At 42.0% G+C, this 15,306-nt stretch overlaps 1 protein-coding gene and 1 long non-coding RNA gene across 6 annotated transcripts in view; one reads left to right on the plus strand and one right to left on the minus strand.

Annotated features, from left to right (window-relative positions):
• The first annotated feature begins 3 nt into the window (after nucleotides 1–3).
• KIAA1210 (KIAA1210 ortholog) overlaps nucleotides 4–15,306 on the plus strand; it is a 57,331-nt gene continuing 42,028 nt past the window's right edge. The window contains exons 1-3 of one of the 5 annotated variants that reach the window (XR_008433477.1): nucleotides 4,874–4,957; nucleotides 11,931–13,487; nucleotides 13,808–14,045. The gene's annotated coding sequence lies outside the window, so the exon portion shown is untranslated. Of the gene's footprint in view, nucleotides 455–4,873; nucleotides 4,958–11,930; nucleotides 14,046–15,306 lie in introns of those variants that run through there. The other 4 variants (XR_008433478.1, XR_008433476.1, XM_053955975.1 and 1 more) reach the window with 4 other exon arrangements.
• LOC128795306 (uncharacterized) lies at nucleotides 3,024–4,758 on the minus strand. The gene is made up of 4 exons (XR_008433479.1): nucleotides 4,392–4,758; nucleotides 3,918–4,013; nucleotides 3,665–3,795; nucleotides 3,024–3,559 (listed from the first exon to the last, which is right to left on the minus strand). It is a non-coding gene; the product is annotated as an uncharacterized LOC128795306 (long non-coding RNA).

A 15,306-nucleotide genomic window follows, 5' to 3' on the forward strand; every position in this document is an offset into this window, starting at 1 on the left:
GGCTCGGCGGCGCCGCGGCGGCCGCCGGCGCTAGGTGGTGGTGCGGGATCGGCCGTGGCCGCGGCTCCCCGGCCCACGGTCCCCAGGTCGGGTCAGGCCAGGCCGCTGCGGCGGCACTCGGTTCCACAGAAATTCCGGAAAAAACAACCTCGGGGTGGCGTAAGACCCGCGTCAGGGCTGCCGCGATGGGCTGTGCGAACCACCCTGCTGGATGGAGGGTGGAGCCAGGCTCAGCTCCGTGGTGCCAAACGCTGAGACAAGAGGCAGCCGGCAGAAACTGATGCGCAGGAAGTTCCACCTGAACGTGAGGAAGAACTTCTTTACTGTGCAGTGAATACACAATGGAACTGATTGTCCTGAGAGTTCGTGGAGTGTCCCTCACTGGAGAGATTCGGGAACCGTCTGGATGCAATCCTGTACCTCTGGGCTGACCTGAGCAGGGAGGTTGGACCAGGTGAGCCACTGTGGTCCCTTCCAACCTGACCCATTCTGTGATTCCCTACACTCGCTCCGCCTGTGCTACTGCACATCTTCGCTTTCTTGGCAAGGCAGTGACTTTTCCAAGTGCTCTAGAAATGTTGTCAAACAACATAGAAGAAAAGGGAAGAAATTACCAAACTTCTGGGGTTTTCTCATTCAGGTATTACCTCCAGGCCCCACAAAACTACAGAAGCAGCAACCACGATATAACATGCACTAATATAACATGAAAAAGAAAATTTTCCTGCCACAGAGTTCTGTATTCATGTTTCTTCTCAGTGGAGGCTTTGGTGAATTAAAACTTAACCTGAAGGAAATACTAACTTGGATGTATCTACTTGGTATGGTGTTCATATGGTGGAGCAAATGGAGCCCCAAATACAGGTACAATACAAGTGGTGACTTCTGCTCCTTGGTATCAAGTGTGAGAAAGCACAAAGTGATGCTTTGGGTCTGAGTAGTCACCTGTGCAAATTGTGTCCCTCAAAAAGAACACAAACCAATGCCCTGCCAGAGAATCATCATTCTCTCTACACGAGTCAGTACCTCAGGGTACACGTAGAGAAGAAATGCAGTGTACCAGCCTTGATCACAGAATCATTAAGGTTGGAAAAGATCACTGAGATCCCCAAGTCCAAGTGTTAACCTGATCTCACATTATAGCTTGGCAGATGGTTCATATTGCTGCTTCAGGGGAAACAGGCAGCTTTTACTGAACCTAGCCCTGGGACACGTAGTTACAGAAAACTGCAAGAAGTGCATTTCGTTTACTTTCTAATCCTCAGTGTTAGGAATATTTTTAACTCTTTGGGTCACTGCAGATGTGGATGAAGTTTTGCCTTTTGGGATACACGCAAGGACTTTGAGTGCTAAGATGTTTAGACGCATTGGCTCTTGCAAGGGAGGGTGAGTGTTTGGTTCCACCTGCTGTCTCCTTTGGGAAGCTCCTTGTTTTATGGATCAGCACTGGAACTTGGATCTCTCCTGTCACGTATGCACTGACTTTTGCTTCCATCTGCTGTGTAACTTGAAAAACTCCTTGTTTCTTTGATCTGACAGCTGAGATTTGTACTTGTTAATAAAGTAGCTCTGCATTTTGACCCTATTTCAGATACTAGAGAGATCTTGAACCAGACACTAAGACAGGGAAATGAAGCTTTGTTTATGCCTAATATCCAAGAGAAACTATTCAAGAACAGTTCATTCTTAGATTAAGAAGGGCCAGGAAACATTGCCAAGATTGATATCATCTCAAGTAATTTGCCATGCGAGCGCTGGTACTGGAAGTTACAGTGGCCCAACTTTTCGGCTCTTTAGAAAAAAATATTCATATGCCTTAGAATGCATCTTAAGCAAAAAATAAGAACAGATGTTTCGAGATAAAAGGGTATGAATAAAATTATAATACATCAGTTGGAGATACTTAAATTCATGAACCTTTTGTTATACACTTCCCTCTAGCAAGCCTACTTGGCAATTCCTTTAAACAGAACTGGGGTTCTAGTCAGAGAGGGGTAGGCCCCAGGTCTAGTTAAACACCACTAGCATTAGCTATGCTCCCACACAGGTTTCCCTCTCCATTCTGTAGGCAACAATAGCTTTCTCCTTTAAATTATTCTATTTGCATCTATGAGATGGGTTGATAGCCTCCAGCACAGTGTTCTAGTATAATGCTCTCTTCTTATTAATTGAAGAAAACACTGGAACTCAGACAACTTTCATACCCTTGCAAGTCAGGATAGTTCAGACAGTTTTAAAATACTTGTACTTTTATTTTTTAATAAGCAGCATTGATCTGTTAGAGATGAAGAAAAATTAGCTCTGCTACACCTCATCATTCTTCCTACTGTGCTATTTCCCCTTTGTATCTTGTCTGGTAGATTTAATGCATCTTTTAGAGCAAATTTAATGATTCTAAACAAAGTGTGCTTTGCCTGGATTCCCCCATGATTCTGTTGTTGCCATGTGGTTTTGGGCCTCACGTTCTCTCATTGTTCCTGTGGAAGCCCTTCGCAGGAATTCCTTTCTCTGACTTACCTGATTAATCATTTTAATTTAAGCTAAGGCTGCAGGTTTGCACAGATGCTAATGCCTCATTTGTATTACTTGTGATTCCCAGAAGTGCTGGTCACCTGGAATTATTGCTGGTTTTATTTGACCTGCAAGGACCCAGGGTTTCCAAAGTAGAGAGAAAGTATCTCAGTCTTTTGAGTTACTGAGAACTGGTGATGAATAAAACCACTGGCAAGTTAGATCTTTGCTGCCCAGACTGAAGTCTGATTTGTAACTCCCCTTTGAGAATTTGAGACTTCAGGAAGGGGTTGTAGGATTGCATTACAAACAGCTTGTGACACCATGTAGCCAAAGAGAGAAGATTTTTGCCTTGTGGTCCAATGGCGTTCTTATTTGAAGTGGGTCTGTTCCAGGTGTGGAACAGGTGCCTGACCCAAAGATGCCCTGAATTACACATAGTCCTCAGATCAAAAGCACAGACCATCTTTTGGCTGGACTTGTGTTTTCAATTAGTTTTATTTCCATCCCCATCACACTTCTGTTTCTTTTTTCAGTTGTATCTTCTGACTTTCTAGCTGTGCTCTCCATCCAGTAATGTGCAAGGAGAAAGGACTGTGGAATGTGAAGAAGACACTATGCTGAAGGCTATCAAGATCCTGTCATTCCTAGAGATAAATGTGTAAACATCTGCAGCATAAAACAGCTCCAGATGGGACTTTTTACCAAGTTTTAGAAAATGTGTCTGAGAGGGGTATTGGAAAGACAGACTGGGGAATTGCTTTCCTCCAAAATATCCTGTTGTGAACTTGCAGCTAAAATCTTTCCCTCACTGGCTTCATCTTCCCTCTTTCCAGGACTATAGGTTTCAGTTCAGTCATGTGGAACAGGACTGACAGTCACTGTGACAAGAAAGCTTGCTTGATCAGTATGTACAGCAACTACATTAGGAAGTTTTGGAGGTGTCTTTTAACTAGAGATGAAAATCCAGGTGTGAATTCTCAGTATTGGCTCCTTTTTTTGAAAGGCAGCAGATGTCAAAACCAATCTGCACAAGCTGCAGATACTTCTGGAAGAGGCAAAGAAAAAAGAAAACATAAATACACGAGATTCTTGCAATGTAGAGTATCCCTAGGAAGGACACTCATTGACACTGAAAGAGTAAATTAAATACCTGGCTTCCTGAAAATAACAACTTGGATTTCCTTCCAGGTCTAATGAGCCAGAAGCATTTTATATATCAGAAGTAACTGGATGATGTGAAGGAAAATTGGTGCATGCCCAGATCAGGTCAAACCAGTAGCACTGTTAGAGGGATTAGGAAATGTTATCTCTGCTCCATTAGTGTTGGATGTGGAAATGCTATTCATGGCATGTACACATGTTGTTCACAAGGACTTATTTTTACTTACACTGGAGATACTCACTTTGCATTTTGCAACACATGAGCTGTGTTCACTCGTGTCACTGCATCCCTGAAGGAGGGCCTGTTACTTCTCTGCCAATGTGATGCAGTGCCAGTTCTGCAACAGAGCAGGTCAGTCTGTTTCAATGGGAATTGGTAACCAACTTCAGCATTAATAGATTCAAAGGTTAGAAAGTGGGAGTTGTCAATAAACTCTGCATTTTCCCAGGTGTAGCCTTGCAACATTTTAGTTGCAGAAATGCAACAAGATGGATGGATTCTCATCTCAGTTTATTTAGCTGAGATCAGTTCAGTCACTGAACTTGATTTGACACAAACGAAGACACTACATAGTGACCCAGTAGAATCCAGTTTTCAACAGGCTAAGGAAGCACTTCATTGATTTCCCAGCCTGATGCATTTCTAGTTATACAGTGCCCTCAAAGGGAAAATCTTTCAGACCCTCAAAGACATCCCTCAGCCTGAACAATGTTACCTGAATCATGTTGCTGAGAGGATGCCTCTCACTGTGCCTTGAGCCCTCCAGGTAATGTGCTGAGTGCTGACTTAGGCCAAGCTGAATGTCTTCCCTGAGACATTGTGTCTCAGGAGCTGAGGCCCAAAAACTGTCACTACCATCACATGAAGCTGTGTCAGGGAAGGTTTAGGTTAGATACCAGGAAAAGGTTTTTCAACCAGAGAGTGCTTGGGCACTGGAACAGGCTCTCCAAGGAAGTGGTTACAGGACCAAGCCTCTCTGAGCTTAGGGAGTGTTTGGACAATGCTCTCAGGCACATCATGTGATTCTTGGAGTGTCTTGTGCAGGGCCAGGAGTTGGAGCCGATGATCTTGATGGGTCCCTTCCAACTCAGCATATTCTGTGATTTTCACGCCACGGTTGTGCCGTCACAGCTGAGTTGTTACAGGTTTCTCAGGCTGGAGTCTGTACGATTCCACGGACAACAAACCAGTAGGAAGCCTTGAAGACAGCAGGGACTTCCCAGGCCACAGAGGCTTGAGAAAGAGCCAAAATTCCCTCAGTGTCAAAGCAAAGTGTTTTGTGTAAGGTGCTCTCCCAGGCCGCGCGCGGGCTTCGGGCGGAGGCAGCGCGTCCCGGCGGTGGTGCCCACCGGGCTGAGCCTCTCTCCCGCGGGGCTCGGCCCGCCCCGGGGTGGGGCCGATGCCCCGTGCCCGGTGCCCGCTGGGCGGCGGCGGGCGGGGCCGCCGGGGGCGGCGGGCGCGGAGCGGCGCGGGGCGCGGGCGGCGGCCGGTGAGTGGCGGGGGCCGGGCGGTCACCGGGACGGACACGGCCCCAGCTGCCGGCACGGGAAAGGCTCCAGCCCGGCCGCCCCCCCGGCAGCCGCCGTGCCGGGGCAGCTCCTCGGGCGGGCGCTGCCCACGCGGAGCCCCCGGCTGGCGGCGGGGCCGGGGTGACGCCGGCGGGCGTTCCCGGCGGAGGCGAGCGGCTGAGCTTTCCGTGAGGCGCTCTTGGTTCCAATGCTCTATTCTCGGCTTCCTACGGCTGCGAACGCAGAGGCTGGCGGGCTACATGGGCATCCTCATCCCGAACTTCCAGACTTGCAGTCTTCCAGTGTCGGACCTCTACGTTTTATGCTCCAAATCAGGTTTTTAACCTATGTTAGGTAGCTGGAGTTAGGTAGCTGGTTGTTAATATGAACTGGACTTTTTTTTTGTCCCTTACGTCGTTAGTGGAATTGCTGGAATTGGTGGCTGTCTCCCAGGTGTGAGGTGTTAGCACTGGTGTGGGGGACTGGGAGAATCCCTGTGATCTCAGAGCTTCTGTGCAGGAGTGACGTGAGAGAAGCTGTAGGGTCTTGTAAAGGGTCAGATCCACAAAGTGCTGTAGAATGAAAAGACGTTGTGTCATTTCTTCATGATTATTTTGCTGATACACGTAATTGCTTGATTTTAACGAACAGCTGTATGCAGGAATAAAGCTTTAATCGCATAACAACTTTGATGAATTTTCCATGATAACTGTGCTTGTACAAGTCAGAATGGCTTATGTCAGGGCAAGTGCTTTCACCCAGGTGACAAGCTGCAGACAGGCTATGAGCACAAAATATCCAAGAACCCCAGCAAACCACCTTCAGTCTTTTCCATTTTCTAATTCAATTCCTCTTTTGAAAATGGCATTCAAAGTGACCCTTTTCCCTTCCAGCCCTTGTGCTGTCCTTACACCACATCCTATGGAGAGCTGTCTGAGTGGACTTCTCTGCCCGGAGCTATGTACTGAGCAGAGCTTGTCTGATGCACATTTGGATGGGGTCCTACTCATTTCAGACCTAGTGTAGCAGACTGCAGAAATTTAGAATTAGCCTAGTACACACACATTCTGATCCACTTGGGATTACAGTTACTGTGGATCTTTTACACTTCATGCTGTCTTTCTGGTATTTGACAGAAACTGAAAGCAGTTACAGGTAACTTGAAGTGTACTGTTTGAAACCTTTAAAACAGAAAGGCAAGCTTGGTGGCCTTATCTTTTATTAACAGCTTCATGAATGTGAGTTTTCTTTTTCTCTCAGACAATATAATAGATGATAATTAGGACTCCAATACCTTTGCAGATCCATTGTAAGATAGGAAATTCAAATATATATTTATCTTGCTGCTGTACAACAAATACAATGAAAACTTAATCCAGTAATTTATTCCATGCCATTTCATAGGCATGGAATACATTTTTGCACTGCTTGCTCAATTGGTTGTTTATAGTTTGGACCTCTAGCTCTATAATACATGGACCAGTACATTGCTAATGGTTCACGCCAATTCCTGAAGAATATTGTACCAGAAAATTTATGTTGAGTTAGTGAAATTGCTCATCTGTTTCCAAAGCATGTCAGTAGATGTCTTATCATAAGTAGATGACTTATCAAGAACACACTACATAAAAGCAGCTACACTTCTTCAGTGAGGTTTGCAAGGATTCCAGAACTATCCAGTTCAATGTAGAATTTTGGAACATATCTGCAAAATTAAAAGTTGATTTGGTTCTCACTATAGTATAAGAAAGTGCAAAGCACTTCTTACCTTGGACTTGACCTGACTTGACTCAAGTTTAGAATATATTTAGATTTTTAAGGGATTTATTTATGTATATAAATGCTTTTTCTAATATGCAAACTCAAATTACTTGGATGTTATATTAACAAAAAATAAATACCTCAATTTTTTTCAGATCACTGTGACTTGGAAGGTTTTTCCACATAAGCTGTTTGCTTATGATTCTGTCAAAGATTTGATGGAAATTTTCAGAAAATGAAATGTCAGATTCCTGTGACCACGGAGATGGAGACATGCCTAATGCAGATTTGATGATTCAAAATCTTTGTCCTTTGGAACCCACAGTACAGGGATTTTGACTGTATTCAGACATTTGGGAAGTAGATCTCCTTTTAGACTTCTTTTTAGTTTTTCTGGGAGCAATTAAGTGCAGACAACTATCAAAAGTTAAATTTTATCACTTAAGAAGTGAAATTTAAGAAGTTTTACTGGCACTGGTTTCTGTTTCTTTGCCACTTGTAATGGTTCTTAATTTGCTGGTCAGGGAATTTGCTTCAGACAAATGCACAGCCATGTTTTCTTTCTCCAGAAGATGATGTATGGCAGCCAGAGAAGAAACAAGAAGTTGTACTTGGTCCAAAGACTTGCTCAATACAGGCCCATTTATTTAAATCCTAAATACATTTATTTAGAGATCAGTGGGTACTTAGAATATTTCACAAGAAAGCAGTAGCTGCAAGTGCAAATACTGGGATCTTGCATAAGCATTAAGAAGAGGGCTAAGATGTTACTCAGTTTTGAACAGCTGTGAAAATGGCTACTCAGGGAACAATAATTTGTGTGGATGTGAGTCTGATACATTTAATACAAACAAACACATCTTTAGTTGTTCCTGGTTAATATCTGCTAAAATCCTCTACAACTTTGACTGAAATGTTTCCTGTATCTGATACTGTTGAAGTGTGTTAGGCATTCATTAATAGGTATTTATTGATTTATATGAAGTCTCTTTATATATAAATGAAAAGAAATTACACACAATATATTAAACTGGGGAGTTGATTTTTTTTTTTCTGATGAGGATTTTCAGTAATCCTTATGTTTGTGCTGTGGACAGTGTGCGTGGTGTGGCTGGTCTCAATATCTTTAGTTATGTAACATAAACATCAAGCTGTGCTGTAAGTCAAACAGGGGACAAAGCAGTGTGACTGCAGCCTCTGTGGTACATCAGTCTGCAAGCTGACTGCTATGATCTGAGGAGTTGAATTTAGTGGAAAGGCTGTCATTGATTTTAATGAGCTCTGGAAATGGCCCAAACTCAGGAATTGGTGGCTTGGTTTTATTGGAGTGGCACCAGCATCATGTTGAGTCATGTGTGCACAGATACATAGGCATCCTCTTGAAGTTTAAAAGGAGTGCCAATGCCACAAGCAGAGATGCCATTTGTATTTCATCATTTTCTTCTAAATGAATTCAAACACATTGCATGAGATTTTGGTACCTGACACTGGTTTTAGTGGAAATGCAGTTCTCATCCTTCCCTCAGATGAGTTTCCATGCCAGTTCTTCTGTCTAAGTTCATTCTATTGTGTAGTTTAAACATAAATAGATTTCTCTCCATTTGGAGAGGTTTATCTCTGTGTCTTCAGCTGACAGCTTCTATGTGTAATGGGAAGGAGTGCTACAGGTTAGAACTTGAAACCACCTCTTTGGTGAGCAGCAGACACTCGCTGATGTTATTAACAGGGATTGTTTCAACTGCTACTCATCCCTGACTCCTGCTGACTATTGCAGTTCTCCCCCAAAATCTCTTAAGATCTCATCAGGTCATAGCTCACACGGCCAAGTGACCGTGCAAGGCTCTGAACATTCTTCTGAGTGACCAAAAGTGCAGCAAAACTGCCAAAATACATGCTCGGTCACAAAGCTTGAAAGCAGGATCTTTAATGATTCAGAAACTCAAAATGAGGAGAGCACCAAATATTATTTCCAATATACCCACTTGTTTAAGCTGTCTCCTAGTTTAGCTGCCTCAGGAATGCTGAATTTGGGGTGGCTGCACTATTCTAAGCTCTTAAAACTGCAGGAAGTAATGAGGATCTTACTTGTTGAAATTGCTGCTTAAAAGCCTGTGGGGGGAAATGGAGCTTAGTGTGCATACTCATTTTGCTTACAACTTTGACACCCTCTTTGGGGCTAACCTCAGCACAGTGGCATGTCAAGGAATCACACAGCCCCTCCTGGCATTTCACTGCCATTCTTTTCATCTGCTGTTCCACTAGTTTTTCTTTCTGCTGAACATGCATTTCTTGCAATTAACTGATATTTGACCATAAAAAAGGCTGCCATCATTCATAGGAATCTGTCAAATATTATTGTTACAATTTGCAGCAAGTTACATTATAGTGCCTTGTGGTCAAATGTGTCCTTTCTTTTCTCCCAGTTAATGCTTCATGAGATCATTTTTGTATACCACTAGGTTAAGTGGGAAGGGTATTTGCCAGCAAAGAGAGGGTTAATGCTGCTGTATTTGGCTGGCTCTTTGCCAGTCTTTGCTCTTTTGAGTGCCAAGACTTTTTTTCCTTTTTAAAATATGTGTAGCTTAGTAGAGTTGAGCTGCAGCCTTACCAGGCAATATGGGGACATTTGTGTCTCCCAAACTGACCTTTTTTCCCAGTTCTGTCACTCACTGCACATGGCTGCAGCCAGGTAACAGAGATCTAAGGCTCTTCCTCACAATGTCAAGATACATTTGATCCCATTGTTCAAGAAGTTATTTGTATTTTCCTAAGCACTGGTAATGACTGGAGGGGATGCATTCTCTGATCTTGTTGTCTCTCCAAGGGGGTCAGGATCTCTGAGCTCTCCTGAATTTCTCCTGTTTTTTATATTTATTATATTATGATTTCATTATCTCAGGAGGAGGAAGTGAAAGGACAAGCGAAAGAAAACAGGAGAGGTAGGCTGTGTGGTTTGCTTGACATTTGAGAAATGATCCAAGAGTTTCTCTATAAATTTAAACTATAGACCCATAGTATAACTTCCCAGAAACCTGTTAGGAGCAGGGAATGTTTATGAATGGTGCTTGTTTGATTTTCTTGCTTTTTCCATCTATATGTTATGTTTGAGTCTGCCTTCAAATGTTTTAACGTGTCATAGAGAACTTCTAGATTTATTTAATGGACTCTTTAAATCTGAATTTTAAAAGGCAGAGATGTCAACACAATGTTATAGAGAATGAGGCATAGAAAACCTCCTGTGCGTTAGCAGACTAAACTTGGCTGGAGAGGCCATTTCAGAATTGCCTTGTGTCCAATAGTAATGAAAGTTTTTCTAAAACCCTTTGTTCTTTGTTTGTAGATTAAGGAAGACCTTATTTACAGATGTATAAAGCTTTAATTTTTAAAAGATTTTTGTACTTTGAAAGAGACAAAGCATGCAGCACATCAAAGTAAACTTCAAAACCACAATGCAACCTGTTTGTGGGGTCTTAACGAGCAGTACAGTGAGCAGAAGAACATGAGAATGTTTAAACACCTGTTGTTAACTACTAGAATGTACTTCTTTGAGCATTTTTAGTGCTTATTTTCTTTTTTTAATCTATCATCTGTACATTAATACTATGTTGCTACTGAAGACTATGTGCTGAGGAGTGAATTTAATGAGTTGAACTCCAAAAGCTGTGGGTTCTGCAATAATTAAAAGTGATATCTTATTGTATAAGAAAATACATTCAAATGTTAAGGTTCTTGCAATAAATCAGCTTAAAGCAAGAAATCTGAGCCAAAGAAAGACTATCATTTATCTCAGTTCTTCCCTTAGCTGATTTGTCAAGCTTCTAGGCTATGCAAAAGGTTTTATATTATCTTTTTAATTCATATCAATGTCAGATCATGTGAAGTAGAGGAAAGAGGAAAGAAATGAGCGAACCAGCCATAATTATTGTGATGAGTCTGAAGAAACTGTGTTGTATCAGTATTACCACAACTTTTGTGTATTGGATAGAGGAAAAAAAGAAATACAAGCAATTTACTTGCTCTGATTCTGAGGATCACATTTCTTCTGCTCTATTGTCCCTCAAACTATGGCCATTGCATCTTCTCTTCATTCTGTAGTTTTAAGAGGGTTAAAAATGGTGGTAGGGTGTGACTTAGATTTTATTGTATCCGCCATTACTCAGCATCAGCACAATCATGAGTCCTCATTCCTGCAAAGGAAATATATTGCAGATTTTGAACAGGTTTTCATTTTGGTGGAATGGGTGTTACATTTGTGTGGTGCATGGGACTCTTCAGAGATAAGGTATTTGCTGGTTTTGTAGTGGATTCTGATCAAAAGAAAAGCTTAATCATGTCATCACTAATACCATTTTAACTGGTGACCAGTTCTGCAACAGTCAGTGGTATTTCCTTTAGATGGTTTTGACTAGCATCCCTTTGTATTTAGCAGCTACATGGTGAGAAAACTTTGCACAAGCCAAGAAAATTATCTGAAAGTCTTATTATTGTTTAGCATTTGTACATGGTTGTATTTGCCTTTGTGAAAAATTAAATCTCTCTTATCTGTGGTGAGAAAATATTAAAATATCAGTTTCGTAATCAGGAAAGCACTGCAAATCCATCTTGTTAAGTTAGCTCATAAATCTTCAGTGGCTTCTAAATCCTATCTAGTCTTATGTACATTAAATATAATCAGTCCTCAATAGAAGGAGGGCTTGATTAGTATTCCCATGACCAAAAGGGAGCTCTCAGAGTGCAGAACAAGCAGAGTTAATATTTGGGCTTTACAATAGCTGATCTCCAGGCAATATATAGAGTCCCTTGAGGACTCAGTACCATGCCAGGAAGTATCAGTTAAATTGGCCTCTGTGTTATATCCAAAGCAACTGTTTCATGAAAGAAGCTGAGTTCGTGTTCTTGGGTGGGTGTTAAAATCTGTAGAAGGGGAAGGTGTCAGCTCCATGGTGCATGGTGACAGCTGCTCCACTTTTTGTTTGGACCTGCAGTGTTGCCTGCATGAATACCTGGGTGGAAGGATCCACTTAGTAGCAAGGATGATTTAACACCTGATGCCAATACCGGTGGATCTCAGGTATGTTCTGTTTAAAGGTTAGCTACAGGGGCTGGAGTGGTGAGGCTGAGAGTGGCATTTATCCTAGGAAAGCTGTAGGTGTTTCCTGACCTCCATGGTAAAGCAGAAAGATACTACAACATTGAACTTAAGTTTGACATGGCTCTTAACTGCAGCTTTTTTGGCTACCACTGATCCTGGATGACAGACACACCCATCAGCTCAGCAAATAGCTAAAGTGTGTGCCAGGCTCTGTGGTTGGGAAGGACCAGGCAGAGATTCAGTTAAAACATCTGATGATGTGACTTAGTGACACAGAACTGTGGTTTATTCAACAGTTTTAGGTAAAATTCTTCTGCAATTAGCTTATTTCCTGCCTCTGGGTATATATTAGATATTTTCCCTTCCCACTACTGTGGGAACAGTGCCAGCATATTTAAGAGACAATTGAGAGCACACTGGGATATTTAAAGATTGCCAGAACTTGTCTGAGTAATGTGTTAGGCTGCTGTGTAAGGACTCTGATGTGCTATGTGTCTACTCTGGTGAAATTGGCCCAGTATGAGGTATTTTTTATTATGTGATGATTTTAAAACTCTCGACATGTGGGGCCAAACCATGTTGTGCAGTCACTGATTTCTGATTTAACTCAGCATTTTGATGCCAGTATTCTTGTACGAGTTCCCATGGCTGAAGGCTGGCTAGTGAACTTAAAGTTATCTTGGATATTTATAGGGTGCCTATTCTTGTAGGGTCTTTCTGGCTGTCCTTATTGAGCAGGGAAGCATGGGGGGAGGCTCTAAAATACAGTTTCAGTCACCAGGAATTTTGAGTTCAGTTGCAGTTTATGGATTCTGGAGCAGTCACTGAATTACTTGTCCTCAGTTCTCCCCTCTGTATCTGCACTATGGAATAATACATTCTGTACAGAGGGGCACCGGTCTGATATCTCACAGATATCAAGTGGTAGGAATAAATTTATCGTTACTCAATATTTTCACTTGTTTTGCTGATTGGGGAGTGAACCAGGTACTGTATTCGTGCCTTTATACAGAGGAAAGGTAACAGAGAAATCACCATGTTACCATTCCATACTTATTTGAGTTAAATGTCAGGAATATGCAGTTCTGAGTTTTATTTTTCTGTTTATTTCCCCTTGGAGAAATAAAGCCTGCAGGCAGGACATTCTGGGACTTCCCTGCCTTTCTCTGAAGGTTAATGGTCACCTTATCTTTAGCCTTGTGTTTGCAGGCACTGGAGTCAGACAGCCTTTTCCCCAGAGCTGTGCTTCCGTGCTTTCCTGTATTATTGCTCCAGTCGACAGTCACTGAGATGGTATCAGAGATGACCTTTGCTTTTGAAGTTTCATTTCAGCTGCAGCTGGAATCCAGGATGTTGATGGTTTTAGGAATATTATTCCAGATGTGTGAGTCCCTGGTTCTCCTCTTGCTTCTACCTGTACAAACAAATCAGAAGTGACTCTGTTGAAGAGGTGGGCCTACATTAGTGTTAAACTAATATACATGGGAAGTCATTAAACCTGATTGCTGCTCACAGCACAGGCATTAGTGGCAGCCTTGGTCTGGTCTGTCTCCAAGGGAGCTTGGCGAGAGTGTTTGAGGGACATTAACTGGATCTATCCCTAGAGGGGAATTCGGGAAGAATGGCTCGTAGAAAACCCAATTCATTATTCACATCATCTCAGGATATTTGTTTAGACTCAGTAACTGTTACCTCTGATGTTCCACACTCAGACCAGGCACTGGTCCATGTGCCTGTAGCTCCATACTGTGTTCTCACATTTCTTTCCAGATGGTCTTGTGTGTTGGTGCCTGCCTGGACACCGAGAAGGAAAAGTTGTGTTGTTGGAACTTAATATTCTCTAACATGGTATTTTCTTAAGTCAGAATGTGCAGAAAGAGAGCTCCTTTGTTCAACTTCTGCACTAACCCCACCAGGACAAAAGAACCACAGTTTCCCAGTATATAAAATATTGACCATGCTAGTATTTTCACAGGAAATACCAGCTCTTCCACTGTGTCAAAAATAATCTGGTTTTCATTTAAATTCTTTAAAATCTTAGATTTTTGGTCCTGGATGAAAAAAGCAACGATGTGAGAGGCAGCACATCCTGGTCTGTATATACAGGGATGCTGTTACTTTTCTAAAAATAAATTACATATTTATATGCAAATAAATCATTGTATATCATAAAATGTCAAAGAAGCAATTCTATCTCTGGATCTGTATTATTTGTTAGGCAATTGATGTTTTCTGTCACTGAAGTCTGGGGTTGCATCTGTGATCCTGTTGCAAATCTAGGGGAAATTACCTTTTGAATGACACATGGCCTGACCTTCATCTCCAGTTAATCCAGGAAGAGTTCACATTTGGCTGGGGGGACATAAAGGATAGATTTAGAGTGCCAGTATTTTTCTGGCCATATTTTAGAATTCAGTAATGGATATCACATACCAAAGTTTTTCTTCACTTTTTCCTCAGAGGACAAGACAGTGTGTTTGTGATAAACTGCAAGAAACAATGAAGACTCAAAATTACCAAACACTGGAATCAAAGAGATTAAATTATTGCTGCGGTCTTTGAAATATTCTTATTATTGAAGGAGATTGCAGGAAGTCCCTCTAACAGGGAATGACAACAACAAAAATCCCCCAAATCCCACACATTGTACACAAACTGTGAAAACACACATAATTAGAGCAGCATAGAGGAATTAGACCCCAGAGCAAGTATCATGGCAAATTCTTCTGGCATGAAGAATTGATTTGTACATATATAAATAAATGCATGAATAAAAAACTGAAATAGTGCATATTTGGATGCCTCTGACTACACTCTCTACTTTCAGTTTCAGAGATGGGCTTTGACCCTCATTTTCCTCATAATATTAATCACAGATGGATGTACAAACTCTGCAAGGCAGAAATCCTCTTATCTCCACTTCTTTGTTGTCAGCAGACTACTGTGTTGTTTCTAACCCTGTTTGTTTAAAGCTCTGATAGTGCAGCTTTTAACAGTGATGTGTGTTTAGTTGTTTCTTTAGAACTGGAGAGTTTTCACAGAAAATTTCTCAGCCTGGCCAATTTGCCAGCCTGGAAATTTCACTTGAAGGAAGGCTGAATCCCTTTCTTTTTCAGCAAAGTGTTTCTTGAGAGCCGCATTTATGTTGTCACCTTGTTGCAAAGGGTTGCTAGGGGTACAAATGCAACTTGGTTGTAAGGAGCACACAGAATCTTCATGCCACAAACCCCAAGTGGCTCAGAGATAAGTATGAGACGGCTCATCCTATC

The sequence above is a fragment of the Vidua chalybeata genome, chromosome 14 (assembly GCF_026979565.1).
Source record: "Vidua chalybeata isolate OUT-0048 chromosome 14, bVidCha1 merged haplotype, whole genome shotgun sequence".
Classification (NCBI taxonomy): domain Eukaryota; kingdom Metazoa; phylum Chordata; class Aves; order Passeriformes; family Viduidae; genus Vidua; species Vidua chalybeata.